The sequence below is a fragment of the Macaca fascicularis genome, chromosome 6 (assembly GCF_037993035.2).
Source record: "Macaca fascicularis isolate 582-1 chromosome 6, T2T-MFA8v1.1".
In the NCBI taxonomy this organism is placed as follows: Eukaryota; Metazoa; Chordata; class Mammalia; order Primates; family Cercopithecidae; genus Macaca; species Macaca fascicularis.
The window spans coordinates 18,848,759-18,869,700 of record NC_088380.1 but is presented as its reverse complement, the minus strand read 5'-3'; the positions used below and the strand labels follow the sequence as shown (position 1 = coordinate 18,869,700).

At 35.9% G+C, this 20,942-nt stretch overlaps 1 long non-coding RNA gene across 1 annotated transcript in view; it reads right to left on the bottom strand.

The window, feature by feature from the left end:
- Positions 1–14,387: 14,387 nt before the first annotated feature.
- LOC135971094 (uncharacterized) overlaps positions 14,388–20,942 on the bottom strand; it is a 143,729-nt gene continuing 137,174 nt past the window's right edge. Inside the window, exon 4 of the long non-coding RNA XR_010587173.2 lies at positions 14,388–15,305. This is a non-coding gene — a long non-coding RNA (uncharacterized lncRNA). The remainder of the gene's footprint in view (positions 15,306–20,942) is intronic.

The window sequence follows — 20,942 nt, the reverse complement described above, 5'->3', positions numbered from 1 at the left end:
TGTACATATCATTTCTAGGGTAGCCAATTAAAATATTAAAAGACCCTGGGGCCACATGATGAATTATAATTATTTGAGCAATCTGGTTCTCAGGTAGATAAATGGTTCTGTCAGAGAAAAATAGTTTGGAAATAATTATGCTAGTACAAGAAGAAATCAAAATATGTTTTTCTTGTTGAACTTAACACGGCAACATAATTTCTTACACACCTCTTCTTTCGACGTCAGCTCTTTGAGTCACAGGCTGCTAACTTTTAACTTTTCTCAGAGGAACTCTGTAGATAAGCATACTTATTCCTATTTAAATTGCACCACAGATAAGAATGCCAGTCTATAAAAACAATTTGCCCATAAATGCTAAACACACACGCCTTTAGAAAAGCTTCAAAGCATTTTCTCCTGCTGCCAGAGTCAACCATAACTTTTCCAGTGTGACCCTTTTCAAATCTGATAGCATTTTCTGTGTTGTGCCATGCCAGCAGGCACATGGACCCAATTTGCAATCAGTGGACACTCTGTCTTTGAGGTTTATAAGCATCACTTTAGTATGAGATCTTACCAGCAACAATATCTCATCCTTCCGGCAATTCCTAAGAGTCTACATAGAAACACTACATTTGGAAGTTAAGAGATACTTTCCCAGTTAAACATGAGCACTGTAAATCCAAAAATTCAATAAGGAGGCTAGACCAGGCTGGGCAAGATAGCAAGACCCTATCTCAAAAACAAAACAATTAGACATTCATGGTGGCGGTGCACGACTTCAGTCCCAGCTATTCAGGAGGCAGAGGTTGAAGGATTGCTTGAGCCCAGGAATTCGAGAATGCAGTGAGCTGTCACAGCACTACTCTACCCCAGCCTGGGCAACATAGTGAGCCTCTGTCTCTAACAACAACAACAATAACAAAAAACAATTAAAAAATTCAATAAAGAGAGGAAATATAATATTCTTTATCACAGTCTCAATATACAACATATACTAATTCAGTATAAGGTGTACACACTAGTAAAACTCCAGTGGTAGACACTCAAGCAGTTTGATGAATAGCAAATAATTTTTCTGTAGAAAAGAATGAAGCGACTATAATTAAATTTTATGAGAAATGTATGAAAATATTTTAGGCTTAACATGCAAAGTATAATGCCCAAGTCTTCCCATCCATTTCTTCAACAAATATTCATTAAAACGTACTATTTCTTAAGAACTAAATTAGTCCCTGAAATATATACTAATTTTCCAAATGATTCAAATCTTGAAACAACTGCCTGTCAAATTATAATTTAGCATTAGCTTGAATTAATTTTATAATAAACATAAGTATTTCTGCATCTCTAATAATTCATTGTATGACAATCAATTCTAATATATATTATGGCTATGGATAAAATTTGATAGCATTTTCTATGTTTATATCTATGTAGATATAAACTTTAATAAAATTGTACATATATGTAATATAAATATAATGTATTTGGACATATGACATTTTCCCAATATCTTATGAAATATTTTGTAACTCGATAGAGAAACCAGTTTCTTAAATGTTAATGTTAATAAGAATTACACAGTATATATACATATATATATATATATATATATATTTTTTTTTTTTTTTTTTTTTTTTGAGACAGAGAATCACTCTGTCACCCAGGCTGGAGTGCAGTGGCATGATCTCGGCTCACTGCAAACTCTGCCTCCCGAGTTCATGCCATTCTCCTGCCTCAGCCTCCCGAGTAGATGGGACTACGGGTGTCTGCCATCATGCCGGGCGATTTTTTTTTTTTTTTTTTTTTTGTATTTTTAGTAGAGAAGGGGTTTCACCATGTTAGCCAGGATGGTCTCGATACCCTGACCTCGTGATCCACCTGCCTTGGCCTCCCAGAGTGCTGGGATTGCAGGCATAAACCACCGCGCCTGGCCAGTATATGTTCTTTAAAACTAGGTTTCAAAATCTTCATTCACCGAATGTTAGATTCGATAAGATTGACTCAGAGCCTAATTATCTCCATTTCAACAAATATTCCATAGAGTTCTTTTGCACAATTGAAGTTAACATCATTTTAAGAAGCCACTGGGTTAGGCGTCATTATTCTGATTTTACAGTCCTCAATCAAGATTCACCTAATGAAAAAAACTTCTATCTTTCTGCTCAGAAGTCCTTAAGCAACGCTACCACTCAAAACGTATAGTATTTCTTTTATGTATTTGTCGAAACTAACTATAAAAAAATTTAAAAAGTTAAATAGTCATTGTTGACTAAATTGATAGACTTTTCTTGCAAGAGGATACTAATTATATAAGTTCTAATATTGTAAAGAACATATGTTTTTCAGTAATTTATAACGCAGCCAGGGTGTTACTTCAGTAGCTAATGTCTTTGAATACTGTAAAAATAGAAATAAAAGAGGATGCACTTTTTTTTTTTTTTTTTGAGACGGAGTCTCGCTCTGTCGCCCAGGCTGGAGTGCAGTGGCCGGATCTCAGCTCACTGCAAGCTCCGCCTCCCGGGTTCACGCCATTCTCCTGCCTCAGCCTCCCGAGTAGCTGGGACTACAGGCGCCCGCCACCAAGTCCGGCTAGTTTTCTGTATTTTTTAGTAGAGACGGGGTTTCACCGTGTTAACCAGGATGGTCTGGATCTCCTGACCTCGTGATCCACCCGTCTCGGCGTCCCAAAGTGCTGGGATTACAGGCTTGAGCCACCGCGCCCGGCTGAGGATGCACTCTTTATGGGGCTTTAGTTAATCTGGACACACCTAGAGACAACAGATTCAGCTTGCTAAAGAGCCTTTGTTCAGGGGCTCACGTCTCCTGTGGGAGTCCCTGCCTCCTTGCAGAGCGCTAATGACTCTCCAACTCTGACATCTGTGGTGGCCTGAGTGCACTTCCAGAGATACACATCAAAATCAGGTAATCTGACCCCATATCCTTTTAACACTACTGACACCATAAATTCCCTGGTGCTACAATTTATCTGGACAAGAAAATAAATACATGGTATATAAACTCATACTCCTTGAGAGGAAGAAGCAAGAAAATGCTACATAAACTTCCTCTTTCTGTTTTCTGCCCCTGTGCTTCAAAGTGGATGAACACCTTTGTACTTAAAAGATTATGGACATATGACGACCACAAGTGTCATTTCCCAAGTCTCTGTCTTCCGCCAAGAACCTGAGAACTCTAAGCAAACGGATGCTGCCCACAACTAATTAGTATACATTAATTTCTTTTTGTTTGCTTGTTTGTTTTTGAGACGGAGTCTCGCTCTGTCGCCAGGCTGGAGTGCAGTGGCACAATCATGGCTCACTGCAACTTCCGCCTCCCGGGTTCAAGCGATTCTCCTGCCTCAGCCTCCTGAGTAGCTGGGACTACAGGCACCCGCCACCATGCCCGACTAATTTTTGTACTTTTGGTAGAGACGGGGTTTCACCATGTTGACCAGAATGGTTTCAATCTCTTGACCTCATGATCCACCTGCCTGGGCCTCCTAAAATGCTAGGATTACAGGCGTGAGCCACCACGCCTGGCTATACATTAATTTCTGTGTATCTCTGGAAGTGCACTCAGGCCACCACAAATGTCAGAGGTGGAGAGTCATTAGCGCAAGCTCTGCAAGGAGGCAGGGACTCCAACAGGACACATGAGCCCGCGAACAAAGGTTCTTTAGCAAGCTGAATCTGTTGTCTCCAGGTGTGTCCAGATTAACTAAAGCCCCATAAAGAGTGCATCCTCTTTTATTTCTATTTTTACAGTATTCAATATGGAGAGTGCACATAATATAAATTTCTGCTTTATTGAAACACAACTGAAAACATAAGAATATACAAAGTAAAATGAAAGAAAACACACTTTGGAAAACAAAAGTATCACTGATGATGGTGGATGTTGTCTCTTGGTCTCTAAAATACTATTAAAATTGCTGAAAATATGTATTTATTCAATTTAATAAATATATATGCAGGAATATATTTAATATGCAAATTGAATTTATTACGCTGATTCTTAAAAAATTAAAACCCAAACTTTGGACGTGGTTATTTCAAATATACAAGTGAGTTAGATGTACAAATTCAAATGTTTTTGTTAGCTTCAAGAACCTGAAGCCTGGACAACATGGTAAAACCCTGATTCTACAAAAAATACAAAAATGAGCTGGGTGTTGTGGTGCATGCCTGTGGTCCCAGGTACTCAGGAGGCTGAAGTGGGAGGGTCACTTCAAGGAAGGTAGAGGCTGCAGTGAGCCTTGCTCACGCCACGACACTCTGCACTCCAGCCTGTGTGACAGAGCAAGACCGTGTCTCAAAAAACAACAACAACAACAAAAATCTGAAACAATTTCCGCAGGCAACACTGTCATAATATTGTGGTACTTCATGGATGTATAGCCCTGGTAATTTCAGAAATGACTGGAATCCTACAACTTTTAAAAGATTTATTTGGATGTTCTGTTTTAGAGAAAAAGATATAAGAATGAGTGCCACCATCAAGTACTACCATTATCCTTCCACAAGTGACTATCACTAATGGGCATGACTCCAGAAACACAACATTTCTCCTAAGTGCATGTGGACCCTCCCCAGGGATTTCAAATCTGCTCAGGACTTAGAAAGTGGCATTAATGAAACATCCCATTCAGCCAGAAAGTATGATACAGTGTTTATAAAGATCATAGGATATAATCAGTATATATCATAGGGTCGTAAAATAGATCAGTGTATAATACAGTGCGTATAGAAGAAGTGGTTTACATGAGTCCCCCCAAATCCCACTTTTGCCACATATAAATTCTATAATCTTAGGTATCTGATATTTAGTTTTCTTATCAGTTAAGTAGGCATAATTAAGTTGCCTATTTTAACATTATGTGGTAATGAATCTGAAAACGTGTAAAGATGTGTGTCGATTTTTAAACAATTCCTTTTACCATCAGATATGTATCTGTACTATATATCTATGCAAATCTGTACCTGTACGGACACAATGTAGAGGGATGCTCCCAAACTATCCCTTATGCAGTTCTCGTACTCAAATTTTGTGAATGACGTAGAAAGAGTGCATTTTCTGCACTCTGGCTATTCTGCTCCAGAAGAAGAAATACCTATTTCTTGTAGGGAAAAGAAAGAGAGATCAGACTGTTACTGTGTCTATGCGGAAAAGGAAGATATAAAAACTCCATTTTGACCTGTACCCTGAACAATTGCTTTGTCCTGAGATGCTGTTAATCTGTAACTTTTCCCCAATCTTGAACTCACAGAAACATGTGTTGTATGAAATCAAGGTTTAAGGGATCTAGGGCTGTGCAGGATGTGCCTTGTTAACAAAATGTTTACAGGCAGCATGCTTGGTAAAAGTCATCGCCATTCTCCCTTCTCGATAAACCAGAGGCATAATGCACTGCGGAGAGCCACAGGGACCTCTGTTCTGGAAAGCCGGGTATCGTCCAAGGTTTCTCCCCATGTGATAGTCTGAAATATGGCCTCGTGGGATGGGAAACACCTGACTGTCCCCCAGCTCGACACCCGTGAACGGTCTGTGCTGAGGAGGATTAGTAAAAGAGGAAGGCCTCTTTCTCCTGCCTGCCTCTGGGAACTGAATGTCTCGGTGTAAAACCCAATTGCACATTTGTTCGATTCTGAGATAGGAGAAAAACAGCCCTGTGGTGGGAGGTGAGACATGTTGGCAGCAATGCTGCTCTGTTATACTTTACTCCACCGAGCTGTTTGGGTGGAGAGAAGCATAAATCTGGCCTACGTGCACATCCAGGCATAGTACCTTCCCTTAAACTTATTTGTAACACAGATTCCTTTGCTCACATGTTTTCTTGCTGACCTTCTCCCCACTATCACCCTGCTCTCCCACTGCATTCCTCTTGCTGCAAAAGTGAAAATGGTATTTAATAAATACTGAGGGAACTCAGACCAGTGCCAGTGTGGGTCCTCCGTATGCTGAGCGCTGGTCCCCTGGGCCCACGCTTCTTTCTCTATACTTTGTCTCTGTGTCTTATTTCTTTCCTCAGTCTCTCGTCCCACCTAATGAGAAATACTCACGGGTGTGGAGGGGCTGGCCCCCTTCCATTTCTCATGCTCAGAGGAAAGGTCTGTCTCTTCTGAAGTTAAAGCACGAGTTAGCACTGTGTTAACAGCTGCATAGCAAGAAGACCTCAGTTAAGCTTGGTGACCACTACCTCATTGCCAGGACCGGGGCAGGACAGTTTCAAGGAGACAGAGGAGTCTCCCACAAGAGAGAAATTCATGCATGCCCATTTATTTTCTCTTTCATTTGTCTTTTGCCTCCTGAAATAAACTTGTAAAGTGTTTGCCTGCCATTTTTGGAGAGTATCCAGGTTAGAGAAGATACAGAAAATGTTTTCTCTTCAACATCAGCAATATAATAACATACACGTAAGTGAAAACCAGCTAAAAGCTAGAGAAATACTTCATTTCACTTCTCGTCAGAAAGATAATAGTTTGTAAATTGTTTTATGTTTCTGAACTAGGGGAAAAATATAAGAGCTTTTTACCAACTTCTCTTACAGTACATAGAATGCATTATGTCCTAACTCGATCCCTGATTTTCTTTGACCTTTCTTTGACACTTAGACAATGCAAGATAAAAACAAAACAATAATGGATGCTGTTGCTTCATTATCTGGGAAACTAACTTTGGTTAGTTATTTATACACATGCACACAAATAAATACATGCGGGGTGAAACTCATTTCAAGTAGATAATGCATATATAAGACTGCATATTTCAAAATCTATTTGGAGCAAAAATAATTTCCATGAAGTGACATACAATAGAATTTCAAAATTACACAATTTTTGAAGTAGCATAACTATCAACTTAATATTTTATTTTAAATTATGTCAAGCATCACTATATATTTTGAGTTCTATTTTAGTAAATATTAGAAATTTCACCACTTTTTGATAAAATATAATATTACAGCCCAATTCTGGTATATATTCTAATAATCTAATACAAAGCTGAAGGAGTATAAGGTTCCATGATAGGTAAAAGCAAAGTAAAATTGTCCTCTCTATGATCAAGAGAAAGTTGAATGACTTATGAAAGTATTGCATTAGAAGGAGTAATTGCTGATGAAATTGTGCACTCAGTGAGATCAGCATAATTATTATAATAGACCGCATAATTGCTACCATATTATTCTATTCCCAACCAAAAACTTATTTTTCAGTTCACCAGAGGAATTTACTTCACTGTAAATTCAGCATGTGTTTTAGAGAAGAAATGTACAGATAGGAACCATTTATAGTAATGTAGTGACACTAAATTTGGGGGAACATTATATGTTGATAATTCTGATTATTTTCTATTATTCCTTTTAGCTATTATCATCGAAATATCAAAATTTTATAGATGATCGTAAAAGCTATAGAAAACATTTATTAAAATTGTGATTTCCGCCTCCAGAAGTGTCATTCAAAAAAATTTTTTTAAATTAAAATCTCTGGTTTTGCACACAATTTTAATAGCTCAATGGATATTTCTTCACTTATGGAAGGAAGGCTGAGTATTGTTTTTATTTATATGGTTTTATAATCTAGTATAAATCATAGAGAGTAAAAATATAATTTTTATCATGTTTGCCAGCCCTCTTGCCTCACTTGGAGACATTCAATATTTTCTGGACATGGAACTACCAGGGACCATAGAGAGTAAGATGGTCAAGGTGGTTCAATACCTGGCCCACCTTTCGTCCATTCCTTCTTCCTTACCACTGGAGACTTTGAGAGCCAGATGTTCAGAGTGGCTGTGTTAGGATAAAAGGAGCCTTAAATTTTAGGACATAACTACCGGAAGAGAGAGCAGACAAGAAATATATGCCTTGGGCTTGGTGCAAGCAAAGTGGAAAGTTTAATATATATTGTGTTGTGTGATGAAGATATCATAGCAGTTAACCTACCCAGATTAATAGTGAACACTGAAAGCAGTGTTAAGAATGCTTTCTAATATTTGTTAAAATATAACCCAGAATATATAGTGATGCTTGACATAATTTAAAATAAACATAGATGTATAGATATATAGATATATATAAAATATAGATATTAAATATATAGAGATATATACATAATTATTAACTTAATATTTTCTGTATCTTTAATATATATCTATGTATTAAAATAAAGATATATTCTATATCTTTAATTAAAGTTGAGCATTAAAATATATTTAACATTTTTAACATTAAAGAGATGAAAATATGTTTTAGCTTTGTTAGCAGAAATAAAAAAAAATCAAATGACAGTACAACAGCCTTATAGTGACATCTACTGAACAACCAAATTCTTCCTTCAGTAATAAATATAAAAGGAGAAAGTATTTCTTTTGGTACAAGAGAACAAAAATGAATTTTTCTGAATTTCCATACAGAATTAACGCATTAGCTTTGAAATTAGACAATCAAGTATTTCTTAGTTAAATGTAACAGTACAACTAGTTTAACAAGAAGACTATGTTGACATATCATGATATATAAATTATTGCCAAAGCATGCTGCCACTCTTTTGTACTCATTATTTCTTCCAATTCTATAAGTTTAGTCTAAAGGAATATAGTTTTAAGTATTTTTTAAAAAGGGTTTTATATGCCACAAGATGCTGAAAATGAGCAATGGATATATAGAATACGCCAAAAAGTTTAGAAAATGAGAGTGGGAGCGTTGGCTCACGCCTGTAATCCCAGCACTTTGGGAGGCCAAGGCAGGTGGATTACGAGGTCAGCAAATCGAGACCATCCTGGCTAACACGGTGAAACCCCGTCTCTACGTCTCTACTAACAACAACAACAAAAAAATTAGCCAGGCGTGGTGGCGGGCGCGTGTAGCCCCAGCTACTCGGAAGGCTGAGGCAGGAGAATGGCGTAAACCCGGGAGGCGGAGCTTGCAGTGAGCCGAGATCACACCACTGCTCTCCAGCCTGGGTGACAGAGCAAGACTCTGTCTCAAAAAAAAAAAAAAAGAAAATGAGTAAGACATAAATCATATTTATGAGAGCAAGCAGTGTTAGAAAAATTCTGTTGGGAAAAACGGAGAGCAGCAAAGTTTAAATAAAAGTTTATAAAGAAATTTTAAAAAATTATTTGGAGACATTTAAAAAGAAGTTAAAAACTGTTAAGAAAGAATACATTTTATTTGAATTAATGCCAAATAAAATATATGGTATTGGTCAATGATCAGTAGAAAAATATTAAATATTTTTATTGCTATCAAAATACATAGATGAATTAAAATCTTTAAAAATATTCATTAAATAATTCTCTAAATATATAAAAATATACATTAAATATTAAACCCTTTAAAATATTCATTAAATATGTAAATGTATATTAAATAATTCATTAAATATATATTAAAATATTAAAACCTTTAAAAATATTAATTAAATTATCTAAATATATAAATATTACATCATATATTATTACCACATTATTATTAATATATTATAATATAGATGTATATTCTCTCAGGAGTCAAATGTATTTTAGTTTAGCAGGCAATGAAGCCAAGATGACAGTAAGCTGAAGTTGCTGGTCTCATATTACAAAGGCAGAACAAGGTCATAAAACTTGGACATTGAACATTAACCCCAATGACCTTAATAATACACAGCTCCCATTTAGGGGGAAAAGTGTGTTATTTAAAGGCTGACTTCACTTATTACAACACTTGGCATGTGTCAAAAACAGGGTCATTAGAATTCACCACTTAAAATAGTATATCGTGACCTTGAGGCAGTCATCTACAGTCTTTCCTTGGAAAATAGAATTGTCAAGTTATTTAAAAGTTTTCTTTATGTTTATTTGATATTTTTCTTTATGTAATATGATGTCAAATATTTAAAGCCATTTTAGAACATTCTGTTGGTACATTTTAGTTTTTGTATATAATTTTAAACTATGAAAACAATGATGTAGATATCCAGCCAAATTCTGGTTATGATGTTTTTAACACTACTGTTAATAAAGAACAGATGGTTGTAAGAAAAACTTTATATCAATAGTATCACAGTCTTAATGACACAGAAGGATTTTTAAAAATTTGTTAAGGTAAGTAGAAAGAGAATTGACCTTGACATACAGTTCTTAACCACTCAAAAGACATAAATGTAGATGCTGTAATGATCTGAGAAGCTGCTACAGTTGGATTTGTATTGATAGAATTGGAGCATACTTTTAAAACTTCTGATACCATTTATTAAAATTAATTTTCAGTTTTGTTACTGCCTAGAGGATCAAATCCTTTACTATTTCATTATATATTAGTTAAAATTAAATGTCTTCTTTTCTTTTCATCAGCAAACAAGTTTCTAAGCAATGTCTCCAATAAAGTTTATTTGTGAGGATTACTCTTCCTCTAGGCCTAAATTCCCTTCTCAAGTTCCCTGTGTGTTTTCAGGAGCAGACTGGATGCAAAATAAATGTTTATGATGATGTTGATGATGATGGTAATGATGGTAATAACGATATATGAAAACTGATGACTACTGCTGTGAGGAATCATTACAAATACACTGAACTCAAGAGAAAATGCAATGGAAGTTAGAAAGAGAAGATTACAAAATATCTCTTCTAAGTCATCAAAGATTAAGTAACATTCTTTCAAGGCATATCATTGCATGCTTACTTCTTGCTAACTTTATTTTACATTTTTTAAACCTAGTTTAACAAAACAAATTTCTCTGATTTTAAACTTTTAACTTAAATGTCATAAATGTGAAAGTATCTGCTTACTCCACTTGTTCAAGAAATATCTTAATTTAGTGGTCCTTGCTGTGTTTTATGAGAATCTTGCTTGTCTCCATTTATGCCAAGAATAAAAAGTAACTCATTAAAACATATGTAATTGTAAACCTAATTTCTAAAACATGCATGAATAAGAGACTGAGAGACTAAATAAATGGTAAGTTAATAAATGTGTACCTCTCAATGCACTAAAATTGACAAAAATGGATTGTCACATTATCAAACAGAAATGATATGGTGATGGGATTCCAAAATGGAGTTGTGTATTTTCTGCAGGACGTTAACTTTCTGCTAACCTTGTTAGCAGAATGCAAACTGGGAATACTGGAATATTCATTTATGATGGTTAATTTTATGTGTCAACCTGGCTGGCCTAAGGGAAGCTCAGATAACTGGTAAAACATTATTTCTGGTTGTGTCTGTGAGACTGTTTCTAGAAGGGACTGAGGATTTTTGCGTTGTTGTTCATCAGGAATATTGGCCTGAAGTTTTCTTTTTTGTTGTATCTCTGCCAGTTTTGGGTATCAGAATGATGCTGACCTTATAAAATGAATTAGGGAGGAGTCCCTCCTTTTCAAATGTTTGGGGTGGTTCCAGAAGAAACAGTACCCACCTTTGATAAAATGCAACATCCCTTTATGTTAAAAACTCTCGATAAAGTAGGTGTTGAAGGAACACACCTCAAAATAATAAGAGCCATTTATGATAAACCTACAGCCAATATCATACTGAATGGGCCAAAGCTTGTGCCCATGAAACGGCACAAGACAAGGATGCCCTCTCTCACCACTCCAATTCAACATAGTATTGGAGGTTCTGGCCAGAGCAATCAGGCAAAAGAGAGAAATAAAGGGCATCCAAATGGAAAGAGAAGTCAAATTGTCTTTGTTTGCAGATTACATGATCCTGTATCTACAAAACCTCATTGTCTCAGCCCAAAAGCTTCTTAAACTGATAAGCAACTTCAGCAAAGTCTCAGGATACAAAAATCAATGTGCAAAAATCACAAGCATTCCTATACATTAACAGCAGACAAGTAGAGAGCTAAATCATGAATCCCATTCACAATTGCTACAAAGAGAGTGAAATACGTAGGAATACAGCTAACAAGGGAAGTGGAGGACCTCTTCAAGAAGAGTTACAAACCACTGGTTAAGGAAACCAGAGAGGACACAAATAAATGAAAAAAACATTCCAAGCTCATGTGTAGGAAAAATCAATATATTGAAAATAGCCATATTGCCCAAACTAATTTATAGATTCAATGCTATTCCTATTAAACTGTCATGGACATTCTTCACAGAATTAGAACACAATATTTCAAAATTCATATGGAACCAAAAAAGAGCTCCTATAGCCAAGACAATCCTAACCAAAAGAATAAAGCTGGAGGTATTATGCTACAAACTATACTACAAAGCCACAGTAATGAAAACAGCTTGGTACTGGTACAAAAACAGACACATAGAACAATGGAACGGAATAGAGAATTCAGAAATAAGACCCACATCTAACACTATCTGATCTTTGACAAACCTGACAAAAACAAGCAATGGGGAAAGGATTCCCTATTTAATAAATGGTGCCGGGAGTACTGGCTAGCTATATGCAGAATGTTGAAACTGGACCCCTTCCTTACTACACCTTATACAAAAATTAACTCAAGATGGATTAAAGACTTAAATGTAAAAGCCAAGACTGTAAAAACCCTAAAAGAAAATCTAGGTAATACCATTCAGGAAATAGCCAAAGGCAATGATTTCATGATGAAATCACCAAAAGCAATTGCAACAAAAGCAAAACTTGACAAATGGGATCTAATTAAACTAAACAGCTTCTGCACAGCAAAAGAAATTATTATCAGAGATAACAGACAACCTATAGAGTGAGAGAAAATTTTTGCAATCTATTCATCTGACAAGGTCTAATATTCAGAATACACAGGAACTTAAACAAATTTACAAGGAAAAAAACACAACCCCATTAAAAAGTGGGCAAAGAACATGAACAAACACTTCTCAAAAGAAGACATTCATGCAGCCAACAAACATATTTAAAAAAGCTCAACATCACTGATCATTAGAGGAATGCAAATCAAAACCACAGTGAGATACCATCTCGCACCTGTCAGAATAGCAATTATTAAAAAGTCAAGAAACAACAGATGCTGGTGAGGTTGCAGAGAAATAGGAATGCTTTTACACTGTTAGTGTAAAAACGATTGTGGAAGACACTGTGGCGATTCCTTAGAGATTTAGAACTGAAATACCATTTGACCCAGCAATCTTATTACTGAGTACATACCCACGGGAATATAAATCACTCTATTTTAAAGATACATGTACATGGTTGTTCACTGCAGCACTATTTAGAATAGCAAAGAAATGGAATCAACCTAAATGCCCATCAACGATAGACTGGATAAATAAAATGTGGTATATGTACACCATGAAATACTATGCAGTCTTTATAAAAACGAGATCCTGTCTTTTGCACGGACAGGAATGGACCTGGAAGTTATTATCCTCAGCAAACGAGCATGGGAACAGAAGAAAATAAAACACTGTGTGTTCTCACCTACAAGTGGGAGTTGAACAGTGTGAACATATGGACACAGAAAAGGAAACAACTCACACTGGGGCCTGTGGAGTTGGCAGGGGCAGGGAGGGAGAGCATTAGGAAAAATGGCAAATACATGTTGGGCTTAATACCCAGGTGATGGTTTGATAGGTGCAGCAAAGCACCACGGCACACGTTTACCTATGTAACAAACCTGCACATCCTGCACCTGTATCCTGGAACTTAAAATAAAAGTAAAATATAATTTAAAAAGAACTTGCATTTTCTTTATCACAGTGATGATCTCTGAAATGTCCTTTATGAAGCTTGTCTTTGGTTCTGCTCTTTAACATACTACAATAGTCATCATGGTGGTTTAGAGAAAATACTTTCCCCTACAACTTATGGCACCTCTTCTCAGGACTCACCCTTCATTTCTTAAGTTTTATTATTTGATGCCATTTCTTATATTTGTCATTCTTTATTACAGCATACAATATGGTAGAATCGTCTATGAGTTGAGGAGAACTCGGGAAAGTTCAAGTTGAGTGGAACATACCATGATCTACTTAACTTTTCTATTATTATTTGGGGTACATGTATTCTTTGACTTTCTCTTTTGTTTGGTTGAGTTTCTTTATGCCATATACTAGACATCGTTACTCAATGGCTATAATATCCAAATTCTGCGGTGGCAAACTAGCTCTGATACACTCATTTCTTGTTCCACCCCCCAAAAAGAATAGTTCATTCTTGCATACACACAGTTTTATACACTTGATAGAGTATCAATTAATCTTTCAGCTCTATCATCAGATATGGCTAAAGAAACAAATCTAAACTGTCTACATCTGTGTGTGCTTTTTTAGATGCCAGAGTACACAGATTATCCAAGCAGTACTCCTTTTAACAACAAGGGAAAGTGATGAAAATGTTAGAGCGTAGGATTCAGGGTTCAGATGAGAGGAGGAGCACAGTTATAGCTACTTAGCACAAACTTAGATTTTTATATTGTAATATAAATAAGATTTATATAAGAACTTAATAAGAACTGGTTGTGTGTTTTTTTTCTTTTAATAAATAGAATCAACTTACATTTCACAGTGGATTATGCACATAGTTTTAATAGTGATTTTCACATCAATTAATTTAAAATTGCATTCTCCTCTTGGAAGTTCTGATTACTGAGACATGCACAGATTTTTTTCCCCTGGAGCTACAGTTATAGAAGATAGAATAGAATAGAGCTTCTTATTAGAAGATATTCCTGCCTACCTATAGCACGTCTTACATTTGACAAATATCTGCCATTTGATTAAGTTACCATGAGCAAGGATATTTTGTTTACTATAGTATTTCCTAAGGATTTCAAACCACTGTTCATTAAGCTTTAATATTTAAATAACCTTCAACGTTCCTTTCAAATGAGAAGCAATTCTAAAACCTTTTGTAATTTTGCATTTTATAGAATAGAAATGGGAACTTCGCATCACCAAAGAGTGGCAGAAAATAAAAAAAATCTAGGCTTTTGGATCTCAAATCCTGCCTTTCTTGCCTTTAAAATACGTCCAATGTGAGAAAGAGATGTGTTTCTCATGGACGCACGCCAGCAGGGAGCATGTCTTCCTTCAGCAGTAAGGGGTCAGAGTGGTTTAATGGTTTTCACAGGCTGAATTCAGATGAGGCAGTTGGTCTGGATTCAGCTTTGTTTCTAAGAGCTCAGAGATATCTTGTACTGATCCTTTCTTTTCTGTCTGTCTGGTTTCCATGGAAATGCGGAACTCTTGGAAAAAGCAAAGCCATGCACCTCATGCACAGGCAATGTGTGTTATTTCTGGAGTCAACTGAGTAGTGAACGTGTCCCAAGATGTCAATGTGAACAGGCCCTGGGAGGGCCAGGCAGGGATGCAGAAGGTACCATATCCAATTGTCTGATAGAACTTCATGTCCAGATGGGTGGCAGGTTATCTGTCCTTCTACAGGAAACACAAGGTTTATCTTGGTAAACATTAATTTAGACAGAAAAGAGAAGAAAACATAAGATGGAGAAAATATTTAAGCAGGATTTTTTTGTCTTTACTAAATGTTTATTAAATATATTCTCAGGAGCTATAGAGATGACCCTTTTACTTAAGCTGGGATTTAAATAAAGTATAAACTCTAGATCAACTTTTCCACTAGAATATATAATTACATAAAGAAGTCTCCTTAATTGGATTAACACCTCTCCTCCTCCACACAACTATTTTCAAGATAAAATCAAATTTGAATAATACTCTAAGGGAGAAAAAATATTTTTAAAAGGAGAAACATATATATAAAATCTACCAATCATGTTATATAATGGGAAACCAATTTTTCATTTCTCTGAATTACATATGCTGATTCTTGAGGAAGAACTTATTTTAGTACCTTTTTCTCATTTTTCATTTTTGGTCTGTTACAGTTCTCTGTCACAACCAGTTTTATTCCCATCATTAATAGAATTTATTAAATTCCATATAAATCTTGACTTTTAAGAGATACTTTGGTATTAAATGTTACTTATACTATAATATGATTATTATAGAGTTAAATTAATCCCCTTCTTTGTACAAATAATGTGCAAAGAACTGCATAAAGTAATTTTTAAAAGTCTTATTTCTCTAAATGTGATTACTATCTAATTTATTTAATAAATCATAAGCATAAGAAATAATAAAGAGCATACAAAATGCTGTTGGATAAACCAATGAGTATATACCAAAAAAAAATTATTCTACTGAAGGTTGCCATGTAGAACATTATACTCAGTAGAACAGATAACAGAATGATTTGGACAAGAAAACCATGCAATTTGACCCACACGCATAAGACAAAAATGCATTTTTACACAAATAACTTTTAAAACTTTGTTTTGTATTTTCAGGGAATGGGAAAGCAAAAGTTGCAAATGAAGCAAGAAATAAAGAAAATAATTTAGGCCCCAAGAGAAAAGAAAAAAAGAAAACTTTTATTATGAACTACACAAAAAGTTTAGTTTAAATATAGTGACAAAATGAGGAGATAAAACTATAACAAAGAACCAATTTTAATACTTTGTTATTTTAACAATAGGATAAATAAATATGCCACTGGAGAAGAAATACCACAGTCAGAATTATATAAAGTAAGCTTGACATAGTGAAAAGCTATCATAAACATATCCTCATGGAAATTGTGGAAAGACTAATAGATTTCAGCTAAGAATAGCTTTTGAGATAGTTTTAAATATCTTCATCCTTATAATGTACTTAATAAATGCATGCTCTTGTTCCCATATATCAGACAAAAGTGCATTTCTTTTTTACTGTGTATATTTAAGTTGTACAACATGATGTTCTCATATACATATGAAGAAAAAATAATTACTTCAGTCAAGCAAATTACCCTATCCATCACCTTTTATATTTACCTTTGTGTGTGTGTGTGTGTCTGTGTGTAGTAAGAGCACTTAGCATCTATTCTTTTTGCAAATTTTCAAAATACAATATAATATTGTTAACCATAGCCCTCATGTACCCTTTGATCTACTTCCTTTCTCCTTCCCATTGCTGCCCCTGGTAATTTACTCTCTCTCAATGTATCTGACTTGAAGGAATCTAAAAAAGTTGCACCCATAGCAGCAGAAAGTAGAAAAGTTGTTGCCAGGGCTGGGGTCATGGGGTGGAAGGTGGTATTGGTCAAAGGATAAAAAATTTCAGTTAGGAGGAATAAGTTCAAGAGATGCAATGAACAACATGGTGATTATAGTTAACAATGGCGGATTGTACTGAAATTTGCTAGGAGTGTAGGTCTTGACTGTTCTCACCACAAAAAGTAATAAATATGTGAGGTAATGTTTATGTTAGATTTTACCATTCCACAATGTATACATATTTCAAAACATGCACACTATTAATATATACAATTTTTATGTGTGAATTAAAAAATAATTTTTTTAAAAATGTGCTTGTTTATTTAAAATATAACTCCATTGCAAGTGTCTAGACACAGAATAAAAACAGAACCGATGTTGTGATCCGGAAGTCGGCAGTATCCGTTACTAACTGTGGCTCTTGCAATTCAATATCATGGAGGTTAGGGACAAAAGCTGAATAAAGCAATTCTTATGTCTAGGCATCACTGTTTTCTAAGTCCTCTGGTCAGATTTAATGACACAGCAATATTTGGAAAATGTTCCATTCTCTAGGTATTGTTGTTTTGATAGCTCAGTAATCAGCTGATGAAGCTACTCTTATAAGTGTTCATTATTTCCATTCTCACTTTGGGTAAAATGCTTCTGTTTGTACTCCTATAACATCTTTTCCTATATTTCACAATTTATTTATCCATCGACCATCCATATACCTAACTGATAATCAATAACTTAGACAAAAAGAAACGATGTTTTTAGAAATTTAAAAAAAAAAAAAAAGGCTTTCCTTGAGATGTAAATCTTTCAGACTGGTATCATCATTCAGCTTAAATTTTTCCAATGTTTCCTACTTTATACATTTTGAAAATGTGACATGCATGTATATTCTTAACATTTACTTCATCCCCCTGCTTGGTTACATAACTCTGGTAATAACTTGAATTTGGCTGGTCTTATGCTTAGTGAACTCATGTTAGCTCCCAGCGATCATTTTTCTCTTGTTAAGTATTGCAATACTTAGAAATAACTTATTTATGAATTTGCTTAGAAATTTTCATCCAAAATGATGAAACCCTTTTTACAACTTTCTGACATGTCTTCCAACTTTTACAAATCAAATAATACTGATAGTAGCTTAGTGATCAGAGAACTAGATGACTAGACAGGACTCTGAACTTGGCAATAGAGCTCAGAGGCTCAGTCTTCTCATTCTAATGTCCCCGAGGGTTTGTATATATTTCATAAATGTATCACAGCCCTAGAAGGATTCAAAGGTGGTCAGCAACCCTCCTAGGGAAAAAAAACATGGGGAAGTGGAGGAGAAAGGAATCTCTGAAATTTGAAAAAGCCCCATAGGTGTGATTGAGCACAGGGCCTAATTTCTCAACAACCCAATATCTCAGACTGCCAAATTCAATGACCTATCTCTGGAGTTCATTTAGTTTCTTAACATCAAGTGACCTTAGGTGCGATATAGTCAAACCTGCCTCATCTGTCATCTGTCAGTTCTTTGGCGCTTTTAAGATCAGACAATAAGGAGGACAAAAGAGTACTCATGAAACTGCCAATAGCTCTGTCTATACACACTAGAAGAATGTTGTTTGAAGGGTAGATCAAAATATCCCCCATGGAACTGTGAATAAACCTACATCATCTATTTTACCTTCACCACAACATTGAGTCACAGGACTGGGAATCTTAAGTTAGAAGATACTTCTTTTGCTAGAGATTGTGGCATTTGAGATTTTACAGTACCTAAGTTTTATTTTCATCTTTGATTTTACGTTATTTTGACCAGGGGCAGCTCTTGCCTAGAACTAACCTTTGGCTTTAGTGACATCAAAGGGCTAAGAGTGTTACCCAAAGCAGAAATATAAGAAAACCCAAGGAAAGAAATGAACAGAATCTTCAGACTTCCTTCAAACTTATCTCCTATTTTGTATCTGGGTAAGAAAAAAGGTAGAAATCCAGGAATAACAAGTATGCATCTTGCAAGCTTGCCTCTGGGCAATCTCTCCCTGGAAACCTGCAGTGATTGTATTAGTCTTTTCTCATGCTGCTGTGAAGAACTGCATGACACTGGGTGATATGGTTTGGCTGTGTCCCCACCCAAATATAATCTTGACTTGTACTCCCATAATTCCCACATGTGTGGGAGAGACGCAGTGGGAGATAATTGAATCATGGGGGTGGTTTCTTCCATACTGTTTTTGTGGTAGTGAATAAGTCTCACAAGGTCTGATGATTTTATAAGGGGTTGGCCCTTCCACTTGATTCTCATTCTCTCTTGCTTACACCATGTAAGACGTGCCTTTCACCTTCTGCCATGATTGTGAGGCCTCCCCAGCCACATGGAACTGCGAGTCCAGTAAACCGTGTTTTCTCTATAAATTACCCAGCCTCTGGTATGTCTTGATCAGCAGTGTGAAAACTAACTGATACACTGGGTAATTTATAAAGGAAACAGATTTAATTGACTCACAGTTTTGTAGGACTGGGGAGGCCTCAGGGAACTTACGAGAGAAAGGGAAGTAAACATGTCCTTCTCATATCATGGCAGGAGAGAGAAATGAGTGCTGAGCAAAGAGGGAGCCCCTTATAAAACCATCAGATCCCATGAGAACTCACTCACTATCACGAGAACAGCATGGCGGAAACTGCCCCCAGGATTCAATTATCTCCACCAAGTCCTGCCTTTGACAAGTAGGGATTATTACCATTCAAGGTGAGATTTGTGTGGGGACACAGATCCAAACCATATCAGTAGTGAACCAGAAGCAGAGAGTGAAGAATGACCCTTTACTTCTTTAAGCCTCTGTTATATCACATGGACATGAAAAAAAAAAAATTCATCTCCTCCATCAGTTTGGGGAGTTTTTCTGATATTTAAATTGTAAAGTATGCGTTCTTAATTATAGGCTGGCTACCAAGGAATTAAATGCAATACTAAGCCTTCAATAGTATTTTGTCTAGATCATACATGCTGGGTTCCTTATCTGGGCTTGCCAAGCACAAAATCAAAGTCAAAAGGAAAAGAACAAGAGAAAGTGTATTACCTCTATAAAGATTTTTGTGTGTATGTGAGAACAAAGCCACTTGTGTGAAGGCAGAAGTGAGCTCCAGGTTACCACAGACTTGGATTTTCATGGTCCTTCCTTACACTACTCTTCTTGCCTAGAGCGACCATGAGTGATGATAGCCCTGATATCAGAACCTCGGAACACAGCCAACTACGGCCTTTCTTACCTGGTACTCTAGTAGTTACTTGCAAGTTTACTGAAGATTTAGAGTCTGCAAAATCAGAAGAGCTATGTTTCAAAATACTTTTCCCAAAGCAAGAGTGAAAATTGTCAAATGACAGAGGCCTACTGCAATATTGATTATTGTTACAAGTGGAGGTAGGAGATAAAATATTTTTAAAAATTACTTAAGGAAAGAGAAATTTCAGGGAAACTATGCACTCATTTATTTTAAAAATCTTTAGCTGAGTCACTTCCCCTCCTAATATTGGACCAAGAACAACACTGAGCAGATTACAAAGATAGTTTATTTAACCCAAGCATGAGAAGTGGCAGACAACATGCTCCCAACACTGTGTGTGGCTGCATGGACATGCACACATTTGCTTATCATTCTATATAGATCTCCTAGACTACTACAATGTAGAGAAATAATTCTTAATTTTAAGCTTTCATACTAAAGCAAACCCCACACACTGTGTATGGTTTCCTGTATACACCAAGTCTCATTTTCCCGCCTTTCCAGGGCTGCCTTTCCTGACACTATTTTCCCTAAGCCTTTGACTTAATTTTTATTCACCTAACTCTTATTCACCCTCTGAGATTCAGTTCAGGTGTCTCCTCCCCAGAAACTTCATGCATTCCTGGAGAGTGTCTGTAAATGCATAGAGTTGGGTGAATATGTGAATATCACTACACTTTACACTTTATGTGTATAT